Raw genomic sequence first — 15,835 nt, 5'->3', positions numbered from 1 at the left:
CTGGGTCCCGGGCGCTTCACCGGCACCAGGGAGACAAACCGGCAGCGGCACTGCCGGCACCGATGGGGAGGTGACGGGGCAGGGGAGCACGGTGAGGCAGCGCCGTTAATGAGCCCGTGGCACTGCTCAGTCGTTTAAACTGGAGAGTTTATAGTAGCCAATCAGCCCATCGGGGGGAGCGGGGAGAGCCCGTCAGGCACAGCAGGAATAATTGGAGGGAGCTCCTAATTAATTTGATAATAACCCTATCCTGTACTAACACACTCCACATGCAAAAATGGGTAAAAAGTGCCAATTAACGGTGGAAGTGAAAGGAAATGCATGATGGGGATTCAGGGAACTTCACAGCCGAGGCCTGACGGCACGCAGGTGTGCTGGGCCCTCAGCGGCTCTGTCCTTCCTTAAGCACTGGAGTGACCTGCTCACATCTTTTACAGCATTGTATCTGCCATAGCCTACGTCTCCCATGGAATGAGTTATCCTTCTTCTCGGTACTCGCATCTATCAACCAGCCGTAGGTGGGTTCATGATACATTTCAGGGCTACTCTAAATTGTTTTCCTGGTCAGTTTTGCAAGACCTAAGATCCTCATCCTCCTCAAATGCACAGGAATCTGTGGGACCTGCATACCTGCAAGCAGTGGAGGAAGGTACAGCCAGCGGAGCAGGGCCTCAGCTCCTTCAAAAGCGGGGCTGTAGCTGCATGGCCAAGCTGGGCATCAACAGACGTCTTAATCCTTCCGCAACGGTGTTGTCAATTTTCTTATTTTCCTTGCCACTCGTCCAATCCACCGGGTGGTTTGGGACAAAGAGGGCAGAGCTGCCCTCCTTGAGCTCCCCTGCCCAGCTTGCACTGCCGCCTGGGTAGTGCCGGCACAGTCAGCCCAAAGAGGGCACCCGCAAAGCTCATGGAGAGCCGGGACCCCGCAGGGGTCCCCCCGCAGCACTCATCACAAGCTCCTGCTAGTCCACAAGTCAGATTTAGGATTTAATTTCTAAATACTGATATTGGCCTGCCACCAGCATTTAAGATAGCCTTTTTTATTATTATTATTTCTATTAGTCTGTGTCAAGCTGGTTTGTATTTTCACTCCTGAATTTTCTCAAAACTCTCAGCATTCTCTATTATGGCCTAATCCTAAGGCCAAAGCTGGCAAATAATTCAATATATTTTTCAGAAAATAGGCAACTCAGATCTAATTATATGTTGTTAAAGTTTTACCAAGTATCTTGTACTCACCACTTTTAAAGCTCCCATAAAGCATGGAGCTATAATGAGCTCCAGCTTGCTTTCTGGGCAAATATGAAAGAGGGGTTTTTTATTAATATTTGTGAACACTGACAAAAGTCCATGTTCTGTGGACGCTATTGTGATCGCTGGAACAGACAGGCAGTGTTTTACTTATTTTCTAATTTGTGCCTTACAAAGCAGAGGGCACATGCAGGAATTTGTGTATTCCAGTAGTCAAGCGGTTCGCAAAGCCAGCAAGGAGAGGAACTGCAGAGAACAGAAAGGCAGTCGCTGCTGGCTTCTGTTGGGGCAAGAGCAGGGAAAGGGGACCCAAGTCCAACAGCCTGTCTTACAGCAGCTCTGCATTCACAGAGCGAGGGGCGACTTCCAGCCACTTGGTATCCAGCGCCTGCTTTCGGGCACAGAATAAAGATGGTTGGGATGAAGCGGGTGCCCCAAACGCAGCAGTGCCCCACAACCCAGAGTCACCACCCCTTGGGGACATCAGCCAGGGGATAAACGGATGGGAGGGTAATTGCGGGAGACCCTCATCTGGGTGGGGATGCCTGCGCCAGGCGTGCTGGCAGGGGCGAGCTGTGCCCCAGGACCCTTGGCACACCCGTGTATCCTCAGCTGGGCTGAAATCAGGTTTTAACAAAGCCTCGGAGGAACCCCCCATCCCTGAGGAGCCCCCCCCGGGGTCCCCGAGTTGAGGGTCAGCAGAGGGAGCCCGAAGTCGCAGCGTGGGCAGGGGTGGGAAACGGGGTTTGTACCTGTGCAGTGAAGCCAAGCAAGATTTCCCTCCTCACATGGCAACGCCCTCAACATTGAGGCCAAATCCTGGGTTTAAAACAAAGCCAAAAAAGAAAACCCTCCCCCAACATTCATAAGCCTCTTTAAAAAGCTTCAATTTAAAATGAAACACAAGCCTGGCACCTTGCCGGGGGACTGCACAGCTTTTAAGTGACCCCATATGTAATGTCAACCTGAGTGGGCTGTTAAATACTTTAATCCAGCCCTCCGGCCCCCTAGAGACACCTTCCTCCTGCGAACTCCGGAGCCAAATCTCTGCAACAGCAAGCTTTAGGTCTGGAAACATTAACTACCCTCCCATCTCGTTAGAGGATAAAAGTATTTGCTGGGACACAACGAACAGTAAACCAAATGCCCAAGTTAGGGATAAGGCAGGCTACGCGTCTCACCACTGTGGTCCTTGCAGGAGAACCATTTCAAACCCGCTCAGCCTTGCTACGTGATCATACATCTCTCCATCCCAGGTAAAACTGGGCCCAGCTCAGGCTCCCCACAAGCTACCTATTGCTTTCTCCTGTAAAGCACTCATGTTTGGAAAGTGTTGTTAACGATTGGTGCTAGCACTCAGTCACAGCAGAGCCTGCCTTTTAATTAGACAACGGTATGAAGGGGCTTTCCTTCGTACCACATGCAACAGAGAAGTTGTTGGTTGTAGCAAGTATGCCTGCCACTGCTGTCAGCTCCCATCCAAGCACATTGCACAGGAGGAGGGGTCTGCTCCTCCTTCCCTGGGAATTTATTAATTTTAGACCACATTGCAGTAGAGCAGATTCACCCCCCCAGCAGAAGTAAGAAATAAAACACACTCTTTCCTCAGAGCAAAGAGGCTGAAACTAAAGCATAGGACATACTTAGTTAAAAAAACCCAACACACACAACTTTGATGTATTTGATGCAGGAAATGACATGGTTTCTAGCTACACTGCTACAAAATCTTAAGTGAAAGATTGCTTCCAGCAGAACACTCTGATTAAATCTGAAGAGATTTAAGAAAAAATAAGATTTCAAGGCCCAATTAATTTTCTGATTAAGAAGTCAAGATGGGTAAGGAACTGGGAGCAGCAGCTGAGATGCAAGTCTTTCTCCTTGATTATGCTTCTGTTTATTAATGAAGTTTTAAAAACCAAGTTACAGGAGAATAAAAGGCTGACCTTTGATGTATGTGATATGCCATAAAATAGAACCAGTCCTCCAGATTTTTGCTTGTCAGCTTTACATTTACTAAACAGAAGTTGCCTTTAAAGATAATTTAACATGATTACAGGTCTCGCTCTACAACTGCCGTTCTCTCTTAAAAGTAGCTTATATACATTGCCCCTTCTTCCTTCACGGTGCTGGGGGGTGGGGTGGGGAAAGGCCTGAAATGTTTGAGATCCAACTCTTCCTGCTTGTCTCTTTTTCTTGGCATCCTGAAGTCATGCAAAATCTTGTCCTTCCTTTTTTTGCCAGAGAAATTTGTAGATGACCTGGGCTTCTCCGCAAGGGGAGAGGGGCTTCCTTGCTCCTATGGAAAAGTGGGAGAAAGGCAGTTCCTCACAAAAAGAGCTTTTCTTAAGTGTATTAGTAATGATCATAAAAATGAAAACAGTCTAAATAAGAAACATTTCTGAGTGCTGAACAAGGATATCACGCACTCGGCAGAAGTGAGCCTGTATCAGCAGTTCTCCAGCCAGCCACAGAACCTCACAGAACAGATGTGCCATTTCAGTGTTTAAAAACATACAACTGAAAACCAAACCCCTTTCCAAGATCATCTTTACACACTAATAATCAAGCAGCACATTATTTTCAAGGAATAATGACTAGAAATAATTTCTGCAGAACCATGTTCCTAACAAAAACTAAACCTCCAGCTTAAAAATTTGACTAAAAAGAGGGAAAACAGCCAAACTTTCCCCCATGTTGGGGAATTTGAGAGACTTCCCCATGCCCAAATCAGCCACATACAAATGCTAGAACAAGGGGTTACCTAAAAAAGTGTGTGGGGGGGGGGGGGGAATCACCCAGGAGTAAAGTCAGCTATACTGAGATTCCAACGTACTGCAGGCAGTGAAAATTGTCTAACCCCCTGAAGTTTGCAATCCTCATCTAAAGTACTGTATACTCCGTAAGTAAAACCTCCTGCCCCAGAAATCCAAGGGAGGGTGAAAGAACTCACTTGAAGGTTTGCCTCTTTGAAAAAGACCTGAGGAAAGGAAAAAAAGGTCCATTCCAGGGCTCACAGAATAAGTGTATTTAGATACTCCTCCTTAAGAAAGGACCCAGATGCAAGCAAGGTTTGTGCCATAGTTTAAATCCAGGTTCCCAGGAAAACTTGCTTACAGAAAGATCAGAAGATCTGAGGATCATTACTGCAGAGGATTCAGAGAAATTATCTCCTAATACGCAGTTGAAGACAGAACTAGTCTTGGTCTCTCTTTGGCTTGAACCTCTACTGAAATTTAATGCTGACAAATCAAAAAAGGATATATCCAGAATCCGTAACCCTGAGAAAAATGGGAAATCTGTATCATCTTAATCAAAGGATATGCCACCCTGAGCTGGATCTGTGTCTTGTCCCTTGGCCTCATATGACTCCTGTGTGCTAGAGGTTAAGGGTTTGTTAAAGAATATCGGTTTTGATTAAGTGTCACATACGGTGTAAAACATCCTCTTTATCATTGGAAGTGAAGGTTGGGGGCCAGACAGTGCCTTTTAGTGAGCTTCTAATATAAATTAGGTGTCTTAGGTAATGGGTGGTTTTCAGACAGGATTGATCTTTCTATGGTCCAGTGAAAGTAGGTGTGTTTGGCGAGATGTCACAAAAGCGAGCTTCCTGGCACCTATACTAATGGGCTGGTTACCCCTTTTGGAGTAGGACTTGAAAAATGTAGCACAGGAATCCCCCCTCCCCCTTCCTAACTTTTTCATTTTCTTGATGTAATGGGCAAAGGTCTATATATCCTTTACTCCTTTGGTATTTCAGTCCTTGTATTTGCAGTATCACTCAGTGAATCTTAAGCCACTCATCCTTTTAGTCACTTACAGCTCCCTAAACTTGCATGAACTTAAAGATGAAGCGGTCCTGAGTAGACTAGGTTACTTACTATTTTTATCAGTGTACAACCTTTAAAGAAAAATGTACCAAGTACACCATCACCACCACAACCAAATGATTTCTATTCCCCATTAAGTCCTCCTTGGAAACTTTGATTGAACAGAGACCTAGGAAGAACCGTAGAGATGTTAAACCCTAAGTTCCCCTGCCTCAAAAATAAGAGCAAACATGCATTTCTATAGACATCAAAACGTGTCTGTATTTTCCTCTTTATGAAGCAGAAATTCTTTCAGCTTTGTGCAAAGAGTGGCATGATCAAAAGCACAAACTGAGCACATGAGAGCCAGAAGCTCTAATGCAGGGTCTAACCATGGACCTCAGGTAAAGAGAGTATATACAAAATAAACTTTTCGTTTATAGTTCATTGACATGTTGTAGTTAAAACTTTTCTGAAAAGTTTCCATGGATTTATGAAGAAGCAAAAGCACAAATGCGCAGTCGGTATTGCAGGCTCATAAACACAGCCAATGAACAAACCCCATAAATCTTTAAATATGCAAGAATACGCCACAAACATTTTAATATTTCACTGCGTTTCCCACATACCCACTCAACATTTGAGCACTGGTAAATATCAAATTTGTTAAAAATGTTTCAATAATTAAGATACATAAGTCTATTCTGATTCTGACCCAGAAAAGCTCCCTTGGTGCCCAATTTAACTAACCAGGATAACCAAGATTTAGAGCATGAATACTCTTAATTTGCTTATAAAAATGTATTCATCTTTAGGCAAAGACTTAGGAACATCTGTAACTCTAAGCACAGAACAGCTTCACTGAATTCAGTGGGATTATTACGATTAAAGTTGCATTTGCCTGCAAACCATAACAGAAGTGGCCTGAGACATTGCCTTCCTTTTTGGTTATTTCAGATATGAAGCATAAAAACTCTTCTGTTAGCATGGAAGACCTAGACAACATTTTCTGTCTCCTATCTCAGGACCTCTCCTGTTTATTTTTGCTTATTTGCTCATTGTTACAAAGAGGTAACTTTGTTAAAGTGCTTTTAAATGTCTGTCTTATTAGAGACATTTTCAAAAACTGATTAATCAGTTGAGGTTTGGGGTTTTTCAACAGCATCAAATGAAGGACACTTATTCTTACACCTCTCGTTCCTAAACTGATTCCTAGATGTCACTTCCTACATCCAAAGGGGACACGTGGAGCCAGTAGTGTGACAGATGGGTATTTCTGCTTGGTAGATTGCATATTGAAATGAGAAGACACCCAAGGGAACCAACATGCTTGCCAGGCGCTGGGGTCCTCAGTCAGGCCCCCAGCAAGGCTCAGGTACCAAATGCCTTTGGGCTCATGGGCTGGTCTTTGGGCCCCAAAAAGAAATCAGCTCTCTTATTCTGAAGGTGCCCACCTTGACCGTCAGGGATATGGTACATCTTTATTTCTAATGCATTTAAAGATACTTCCTCCCAAGTAAAGGCATCAAATGGAAAACAAATGATGTACGCATTTTTACTGATTGCTAGAAATAATACATGAATACTTCTAAGATACAATTTGCCATAGTATTAAAATACAAGAGTCATGCAAATAGACCTCCATTGCCTTTGAAGACAGAACTACTGTTTTCAGAGCGGATGTACCCATCTCAGAGTGGCTGCAATGCCAATGCCCTTCCAAACCACTCCAGGAGCTCACTTAGGAAATACACATTCTATAAGGCTGTCTTATATGAAACCTCACATTATTCCTCACAGAAGAACTGAAAAAATGTTTCAAAACTGCAGTTTGCCAAAATAAGTCATTCGCCCATCAGAAACACACCTGATCCTGCAGGAACAACAGCCCAGCAGCAGAGTACCGGCAAGGCTGAGCATCACTTAGCTTTGCTCACTTGTTGCCAACTAGAACACGCCCGGGAGCATGCAGGATATTTATGACCAGGTTTAGAACAGCTGATGGCAGAAGCAGGGGAGGGAGGCAGAGCCACCACAGCAGGAGCACCCTGCAAGCTCCCCAGGCAGCCCGTGGGATTGCTTCCTCCGACTCCCATCACCATCCTCATTTCTTTTACTTTTAATTTTATTTTAATGGCTCAGACATAATTTCAAGGTGCTCCTGTCTCCTAAAACTCATGTTAAATGTTAACACTGCCTGATTTGTTACGGGAGCACCCCCTCCTCACTGCAGAAATAGCAGGGGGAGGTGGGAGGGAGCGCAGACATGTCGTGCTCGCAGCTCCTCTCCCGGGCATTGGGCTGGGGACTGGGACGCAGCTACAAGAGGTTGCTGGTCGAGGTGCTTCTCCGTCCTTTGCCAAACGCGCTTTCTCACAGTCTGGGAATTACTGAATAAGAGTGGTTCTGATAAGGATACACTGGTTTATTTCCAGCTCACCCTGTGTGTCAGTAGGCCAGGCTGTTTGCAGGACCAGGAGCAGTCTGGCAGCTGCAGCGTAGACCTCCCTGCAGCCCCCTTTATCCAGAGGAGAGGGAAGTTTGCCTGGTGCTTACCTTTCAGAGCCAGGATGGCAGCAGCACCACATCCTCTGTTTCCCACAGACGGCATCAATGGCCCAAACCCCATGTGTGGGGTCATGAGGAGCACAAGACAGAATTCAGTGACTGGCAGTTCGTTTTCTCTGTGCCACAGCAAAATTACTGCAAAGGCAGAAAACTGAGATCTATATCACTGCTGCAAAGAAGCATTATAGAAATACTGGTGACTCTCCACCTTATTCCACATATGGAGATTTTGTGCCTCCCTTGTATTATTCAATTTGGCAGAGATAAGAAGCGCTAGAAGGGTAATGTTGAACAGAATTTGCCTAAAGGATCACTTCTGCATTTACTGCTCTCCTTTTTGTGCTGATGGGAATACAAATTAATAAAAGTTGTGACAAAAAGGTGATTGGATTTCTGGGATTTCCCCTTTTATCCTGTGGCCATCAAATGGTGGGCAAGCTGGCCGCCCTCACCTGAGGTCGTGTGAGGAAGGAAGGGCAGGTCCATTCTGTCTGGGGACAAAGCCTGGAGAGAGGGCAGGGTTTGAGGGCCATTGCCACAGGGAGTTCATGGGGCATTGCTGGTGGTCCCAATGAAATGTATAATAGCATGTCCTACTTGAGAGGTAGGTGATGGATGTGAGCAAACATTGCTGCAGGATATGCAAGAGGCAAACAAAGGCCTTTGGAAATGCAGGTCTACTATCAGAGCAATCCAGTTAAAGGGGTTACATTGAAATCAAGAGAAAATGGTTTCCCTTCTTCCTTACTCTTTAATGCCAACGCAGCCCAGAAAAGAATATGTCTTAAATGCAGTTTGATACCCCATCCCTTCTACGTACCCTTCTGAAGGAGCTCTCCTGCAGACCTTACCAGTGCAAAATTTCTCTGTACAGAAGTGACCCTTCAAGGGTCTGGCAATTTTCCATGTATGAGTGGAGGAGGGGAAAAATAAGACCAAAAACCCTTGACCTTTAAAGAACAGGCTTGTCAAATTCAAGGGACAATTTTCATGAAATGGAGTATTAAATTGTGCAGCGCTCTCCCTAGCGCAAGGTCCCCGATTACTATCCTGCACCCACTTTGCTTTTATTAATTTTCTAATTCCTATCAGTCTGTCTTCATTAGGCGGGAGAAGAGCGGGTTTCACGTGCTGCGGTACAGATCCTCCCCTGCCATGGAGACAAAATGGAGGCCGTCCCTGCTCTCACTGGCTGCCCGGCCTGTTCCCCGGGCACTGAGCCCCAGGCATTGCTGCACACAGGGGGTCTGAGCTGTGTTTTCCAGCATCTCCGCTCCCTCCGGGACGTGGGACGCGTGGCGCTTTGTGCCACCCCGGGGTGTGCCGGGCTTTGCCCCAGGCTCCCGTGGCGGCTGGTGACAGGTGAGCTTGACAGCCTGCGCCGCAACCAGGTGACTGAGCATTAGCTTGCCTGCGAGTGCAGGCGCTAAGTGAATCTCATTCCTAATCCAAATCGCTTTTGATAAGAACAAAAGCTGTGTGCAAATGAATATTTCCATCTTATTTCAAATTCTAGGTTTCAGCTACAATATTAATGCTATTTTACAGTGTAATTTACTTGTAATAATATGTCATTATTGCCATTTTACAGTTTTCTCTTAAAGTAGTAAAGAAACTGTTTCTAAAGGCACAAATAGCTGCAGCACAAATCTCCATTCAGCCTAAGAATCTGCGCTCTCCCGTCAGAATGGCACATAATTGAAAACAATGACATCCCCAGTGGGCTAAACACTCCAGTCATTAACGCATTTTTATTTTGGAATAAAAGAGCACACTTACAGCTTTTTTCCTAAATAGTAAATATAAATCAAACATTTCTCTTCCATTCCCAGAATGGCATCTACCAGTGAAGCCAGGGCTGACCTTGAACACTTTCCACAAGTGCGTCTCAAACCAATATGCTGGGTATAGACACAAACCTCCCCAAGGCAAAGGGTTTCCTTCAACACAGCACATAAAAGGCAGCCTGCAATAGGAGAAGCGTCCCTACCTGGTGAAAAGTTCCTGAGCGCCAGGTGACCGTACCGCTGGGTTGGCAGAAATTGCAGAAAACTCGGGCAAGCCTTCAAAAGCCAGCTGTGTGCCAAGGGTTGGAGATGTCACAAGAAGAACGCGTCGCTTAATGGAGAAGAGGTACATCATACATCATACACGTAATTTTACACCAGTTACGTTTCCATCTCTCCTATATAACTTTGGATGAAAACTGATGCACCATTAGCCCTCCTGATGGGTGAGGGAATTCATCCCAAGGAAGAGCTGACAGTCGAAGTCTTTGCTCTGTGACAGGCTCCACAAACATTAAGGGCAGGATCCTGCTGTTATTTATGAAAAAATAGAAATACGTCAACAATTGGACTTAAATAGCAGCCATCCCTTGGTAGGAACTTGAAAACCCTATTTATGCCTTGCACAGACTTCCAGCACCTCTCCGTGTAAGGAGTGTCCTCACGGCTCTGTCTTGCCCCCTACATGCTCCCAGCCCGCAGGAGGAGGGATGGGAGCTGTGGCTGGCAGGAATGGAGATACGGACGCTCCTGCTCCAGAGAAATGTCCTTCCTGTGGTCTGTGCGGGACATCCCTGTGCAGTGACATGCTGCTCCGGCACGAGCCCAGACTCCAGGCAGCCCTGAACGCACCAGCCCCGTAACCTGCTGAGGGACCATGGGTTGGACACCGCCAATCTGGGGATTTGACTGAAGCCCGAAGAGCAAAGGAGACGGCAGGGTCTGGCTGCTAGTCAGGAAGTAAAAACATCTTCGTATAAACGTTTTCACCCTTACGTGACAAATGAAGAGGGACTTAAAAAATAATTTTTAATTTTGATTAGTCTTTATCCTTGTCTACTTCATGGTGTACCTGTTTGCATAGCCAGACGATTGCAACCATTTGGTTCACCAGGGTGGAGCCCGGAGTCAAGGGATGCAAGCCTTCTGTGCCGGAAAGTCTAAAGACTGTCACAGGCTTCCTGTCCTTCTCCAGAAGGACTCCCACCGCTCTTCCCCCACCACGACACTCCACAGACAGACAGGGTGAAGGCTGTTTGAGATCCAAGTGGTCAGGAGGGTTTTAGGTTACACAGCAAGTTGTCTCCTGAAGGCTGGGAGTTTACACCGGCAGTGACTATTGTTGAGCAGCTGTGAGATTTACACCGCATTTCCAAAAAATACGATTTCTCAGTGTGATCTCTATCTGAATTTGGCAGAAAAATATTTAATGGCTGGCAAAACATTAGTAAATAAAAGCAGATCAAGATGATGTTGTTACAATAACAGATTACATTACTATTCTCTGTCCTTAGGAAAACCCTGATTAGACCAAGATCCTCACGGGGACTTATGAATAAGTCAGGAAGGGGCTCTAATGACCCCGCATGAGAGCATACGAGCTGCAGCACAGCCAGCAAGGTGCCAGGTGCCTCTCAGAAACAGGCACTAGTCTGGATGACTAACAGCAGTTATCACAGGGGGGTTGTTGATTTTCTTTAATAATTTGGGCCAGATTTTCTGCTAGTATAAACTAGTACTGCTCTGTTGAAGCCAAGAGAGTGCTGCCAATTTATATCAGCTAAAACTGACCTTTAGTGTATTTTTAATCCCTTCATTCTTCATTATCTTTTTGAAGAATTGTACCTCAGTCAGAATATTCCCCCACTACAGGGACAAGCAACAGACTTTTCCTGTTAATCAATGTATGGGAAACTCCAATATCTGAAGTACCCTTCCACCTTTGCAAGCGCACCTAGCACTGATTGCTGATCTCAGATCTTGAATTGCATAATTACTGAACTAAGAGAAAATTACTTTTTGCTTGCAAGTGTCGGGACAGCTCTGAATCCATGAATGACTCACCCTCAGGCACTGGTGTTTAATTTATGAGCTATTTATCTCCTTGCACACACCCCAGCACAAACAATTATACTTAGTAATTTGTTGATCTTATCAAGGCTGTTTGATGTTACTGTTGCTACCTCCAATAATGCTGTGCTTTGAAACTTAAACAGGATTTATAACCAAATTTGGATACTTCGCTCAGGATTCAGATTTCAGGGAAGTTTAACTCTTTGGCAACTAAATGGTTTTGCGTGCAATTTTCAAGAGAACAAACGTTGCATCTTTTGCTGACAAATTTGGCAAGGTGGCCCTTCAGCAGCATCAGACCCCCCGGCAAGAGCTAGTACTGTCCTTGCACGGCACAGGTGAGTTTTCCTGGCAGAGGACGAGAGAGGGGAGTGGGTCCCTGTCCTCGGCCAGGGCACCCACATCACCTCCGTCCTGTCCATCTGTCCGTCCGCCCTTCGGGCAGGCTGCAGCAGCTGGGTGCGGTTAAACCCTCGCGCCGGCATTCACACGCCGAGCTGCGGTGTCCTGCCTCGGAGCCCGTCCTGCTGCTCCGGCTCGCTCCTGGGAACCTTTTTATGTGGGCAACAGCCTTCCTCATTACTGAGCAAGGACTTTATTAACCTTTAAATTCTTACATGTTTACCACAAATCAAACTTTATGAACCCCTTTGCGCAATCTAACTCTCTGTTGTCAGGAGTAGGTACCAAACCTGGGGCCACATGTGCTTACCTCAGGCTGTACCGGGGGTGCAGGCAGCTCCTCTGTGCATCCGTGGCCGTGAGGTGGTGAAGGTCCTCACAAACGGCTTTCCCAAATCCCCCTCACAAACCTTTCCTCCTCCTCGCACGCTGCTGCGATCATTAGGCTCACTGAAATATAGCAAGTGAACTTGGTGTAAGAGGTGAAAGCAGCGCGGGGCTTTAACTCTGCGCTTTCAAGTCCAGCCTTCAATTAGCCGTAACGTCAGACCTGGAGGTGCTGCCACGGGCGAGGCGGGGGGTTGCTGCCGGCGGCTGTGGCGGCGGGGGGTCCGCAGGCAGCGCAGCCGCTGCGCCCCGCACCCGGCTCTGCTCGAGATGAAGGGGTTGGGTCACTGGGGATAAAAACCTCGTCAACACAGAGCGGTACTTCTTCCATCCCTACCCTCGGCGAAATAGCCCTTGGCCTGTTACTTATCTGTGTTTGGACATAACCCCATGTATCAGCTTAGCCTTTTCAATTCCTGCCCCGCAGGGCCCAGCAGTGCCGAAGCCATCCCGCAGCAGCGGTGGAGCTGTGAAGGGCAGGAAAATCCCTGTGTTCCTGTTCCACCAGCCCGGATCTGCCTGCCCACTTACATTCCAAGACTCAGGTGAATGTATTTTGTTAACTTACACATCACATGTGCTCTTGCAACAGCCACAGATTTTATTTTCTGCATGGTTTATAAAGTTTTTCTGTACTGAGCACATACATTTTGCATGTAGAAAATAAAACGCTACAGGCACTCTGTAACCGCACAGAGCCATAATGAGCTCTGATGAGCAGGCACCTACCAAATCATTGGTTTATGACAGCAAGCACACACATGTAACTTATTTCACAATATGCAACACGCTGCCATATGTGTCTATTCCCATGGACTGGGAATGGGCACTACCTGTAGATAGAAGCCAAGAAATAACTGCTTCAAAGACAGCCTTGAAATGCAGAACTTACTTCAAAACTTTCAAAGTCCTACCAGCATACCGCTATTTCAATCCACTGGGATGCTGTGATGAATACCGCTACTTTGATTATTACTATTATTTTTTCAAAGCCTCTGGTGGTTTTCCTGGCTTAATTGAAGTGAAATGGTGGATTAGCATAATCAAACATATGGCATTAGTATGGGGGGAGTAAAAATTAAAACAAGTTATTATTAGTTTTAAACAGTTACTAACTTCTAATGATTTCCCCCCCTTCATCCTCTGTGAGCTGAGTTCATGAATGGAGAGAAAAGTTAAAATTTAGCTAACATTTTTTAAACTGAAAACCTTGCCACACACATTGCTCTTGCAGAATGCAATTTTACAGTCCTACCCGGCACCTGGTAGAAGAAACGCTCAGTGTTTAAACCACCCGATGGAACAGGGCATGCAGCATCACTGCCAACTGCCACGATAAGGACGGACAGAGCTCTGCAAGGACAGTTTGAACAAGCCTGGCAGCCACAAGAACATAAAACGCTGCACCGAGAAAGCACGTTCCTGGTACTTTTGAAGCTACAGGGGTTATTTGCCAGCTTGCTGGGGCAGAGGCGGGAGGAGCGGAGCACGCTGCCACTGGGCTGAATGCCTGGGGTCTGCTGGCCGGCCAGCCGGGAGCCCATGCGGGGGGCACGTCGTGCTTGGCAGGGCTGCCCCTACCCATGGCAGGCACCGACGGGCAATCGGGAGCAGCCTCAATAAAGCGCGGGGAGGTGTTCAGCTAAGCTACCCCAGGTGCAATGCAGCCACTCCAGCTGGAAGCTTGCTCTGTGGGAGAGGAGGAAGGAAAATACAGCTGACAACACGGCATTTTCGAAGCAGGCGCTCTGGCATACAGACTCCTTGACTGACCAGGCCCTGCGGTCTGGGAAGAGATCAGGGTGAACTTGGGTGATGAAGGGGAGAAAGTAGATGGAAACCTGCAGCAGGTAAGAAAGGATCCTTCAGGAAAGGTAAATAATTTAAAACAATTAATGATAATGCTACCACCTTTACAGGGCTGGACACGGTCAATGAAAGAGCAAATAAACATGAAACTAAGACAATACTTTTTTTTTTTTTTTTAAATAAAGATTTTAATCAAAATGCAGAACCAGGGAGGACATTAAAGAAATCGTGCTCTTTACTGGTGTTTGGGGATAGCCTTTGAAGAAAAGTTGCTTTGGAGAGGAGGCAAGAATGGTGGTATTAGGTCAGATCAGAGGCCCATCCAGTCCAGCATCCTGGTTTTTGACAGATGCCTGACAGAGACAAGGTATACATACCAGTTTTTCTCCCAGCATCCAGTGATTTGTGACTACAGGACACTCCAAAAGCAGAACTGATACCTCTGTTTTTAACAGGGTTTTTTTTTCCCAGTCAACCCCCTTTTTCTTCCCCAGCGGCTTTGTCTGAGCATTTTTGAACCCTTGCTGACCTTCAGCATCTGCATCATCTTGTGGCAAGAAGTGCACAGCTGAAACCATGTAAAATAAGTATTTGTTTTAGCCTGTCACACACACTAGCCTAAGCACTGAATTTAGAAAGACATGGAAATCCTTCAGTTTCTCTGTGGAATATTCTGACCCCAAAGATGCTCAAACGGCAGCTGAGAGATGGCCAGCTACATCTTGGTGGCTCTTATCCTACTAGAATGTTTACTTCAATTTTCAAAGAGCCGGACAAACACACCTGAGTTTCAGGCAGTTACGTGGCTATTTCTAGTTCATCCGACCACTGAGCACACCCACTGTTTTACTTTAAGTAACATGCTATGGAAAAAAACCCTATGTTTTATCTGACACATCAACCCACACAGAAAGCCCAAGCCTGCTCCCCTTGTGCTGTTCTGGGAAACGCTGATTAGGACAGATAACTATATCCTACATGAGGGGTATCCATGGGTACAAGTAGTCTTCAAAAGTTAAATTTCTGTTGTTCTTTGTGCTTCTTAATGGTCTGAAATGTCACGTATTGGGGTGCCCAAGCACATCACCTAGATATTGCTATTGATGCTGCCAATAAAAGACAGCAGTAAGCCCTCACTTGTCTACAGCAATGTTTTTATTTGACCAGGAACATACTTTTGAAAGTGAATCTCCGGATCACGCCTCTTCACGCACACTCTCCCTGCTTTGCTCTGCATTGCACAGGAGTCTCACAGCAGGCAAACTGGTTATCCCTTGGGTATCTTATGGCAAACTGGTTCTCTTGAGACTGAAGTGAAAACTGCCCTCTAACTCCTCACAGGACCAGCCTGCAACTAGTCCGAGGTAGCCCCTCAAATACATGCCACGGGAACAACAGGTCCTCCGTGCCAACCGCTTCGCTCTCCAGATCTACTCCTACAGAGTCACCCCACGCGCCAGTGCAGGCACAGCTGCTTTCACTGGCATCTCCACATCACTTTCAGGCACTCTCTTCTGGTCAGTTTGGAGGCAGGCAGCAGCGGTTTCCCCAGTTCCACTAGCTTTTGTCTAATCCCAGAAACATGTCATCAATGCCACGGCTATTAGGGACTGAGGGATGCAATTTAAGAGGAAGGGTTAGTACCCCTCCTCCTTTGCAAAATTCCCTACTTCCCATATTTTGGAAGATCAGCGCCTATAATGTTTTCTCACCCTTCTCCAGCTGGAGAAACAAAACGTCTCCTTCTACTCA

This window comes from Harpia harpyja, chromosome 7 (assembly GCF_026419915.1).
Source record: "Harpia harpyja isolate bHarHar1 chromosome 7, bHarHar1 primary haplotype, whole genome shotgun sequence".
In the NCBI taxonomy this organism is placed as follows: domain Eukaryota; kingdom Metazoa; phylum Chordata; class Aves; order Accipitriformes; family Accipitridae; genus Harpia; species Harpia harpyja.
The sequence above is the reverse complement of the archived record's forward strand: the minus strand, read 5'-3'. Positions refer to the sequence as shown.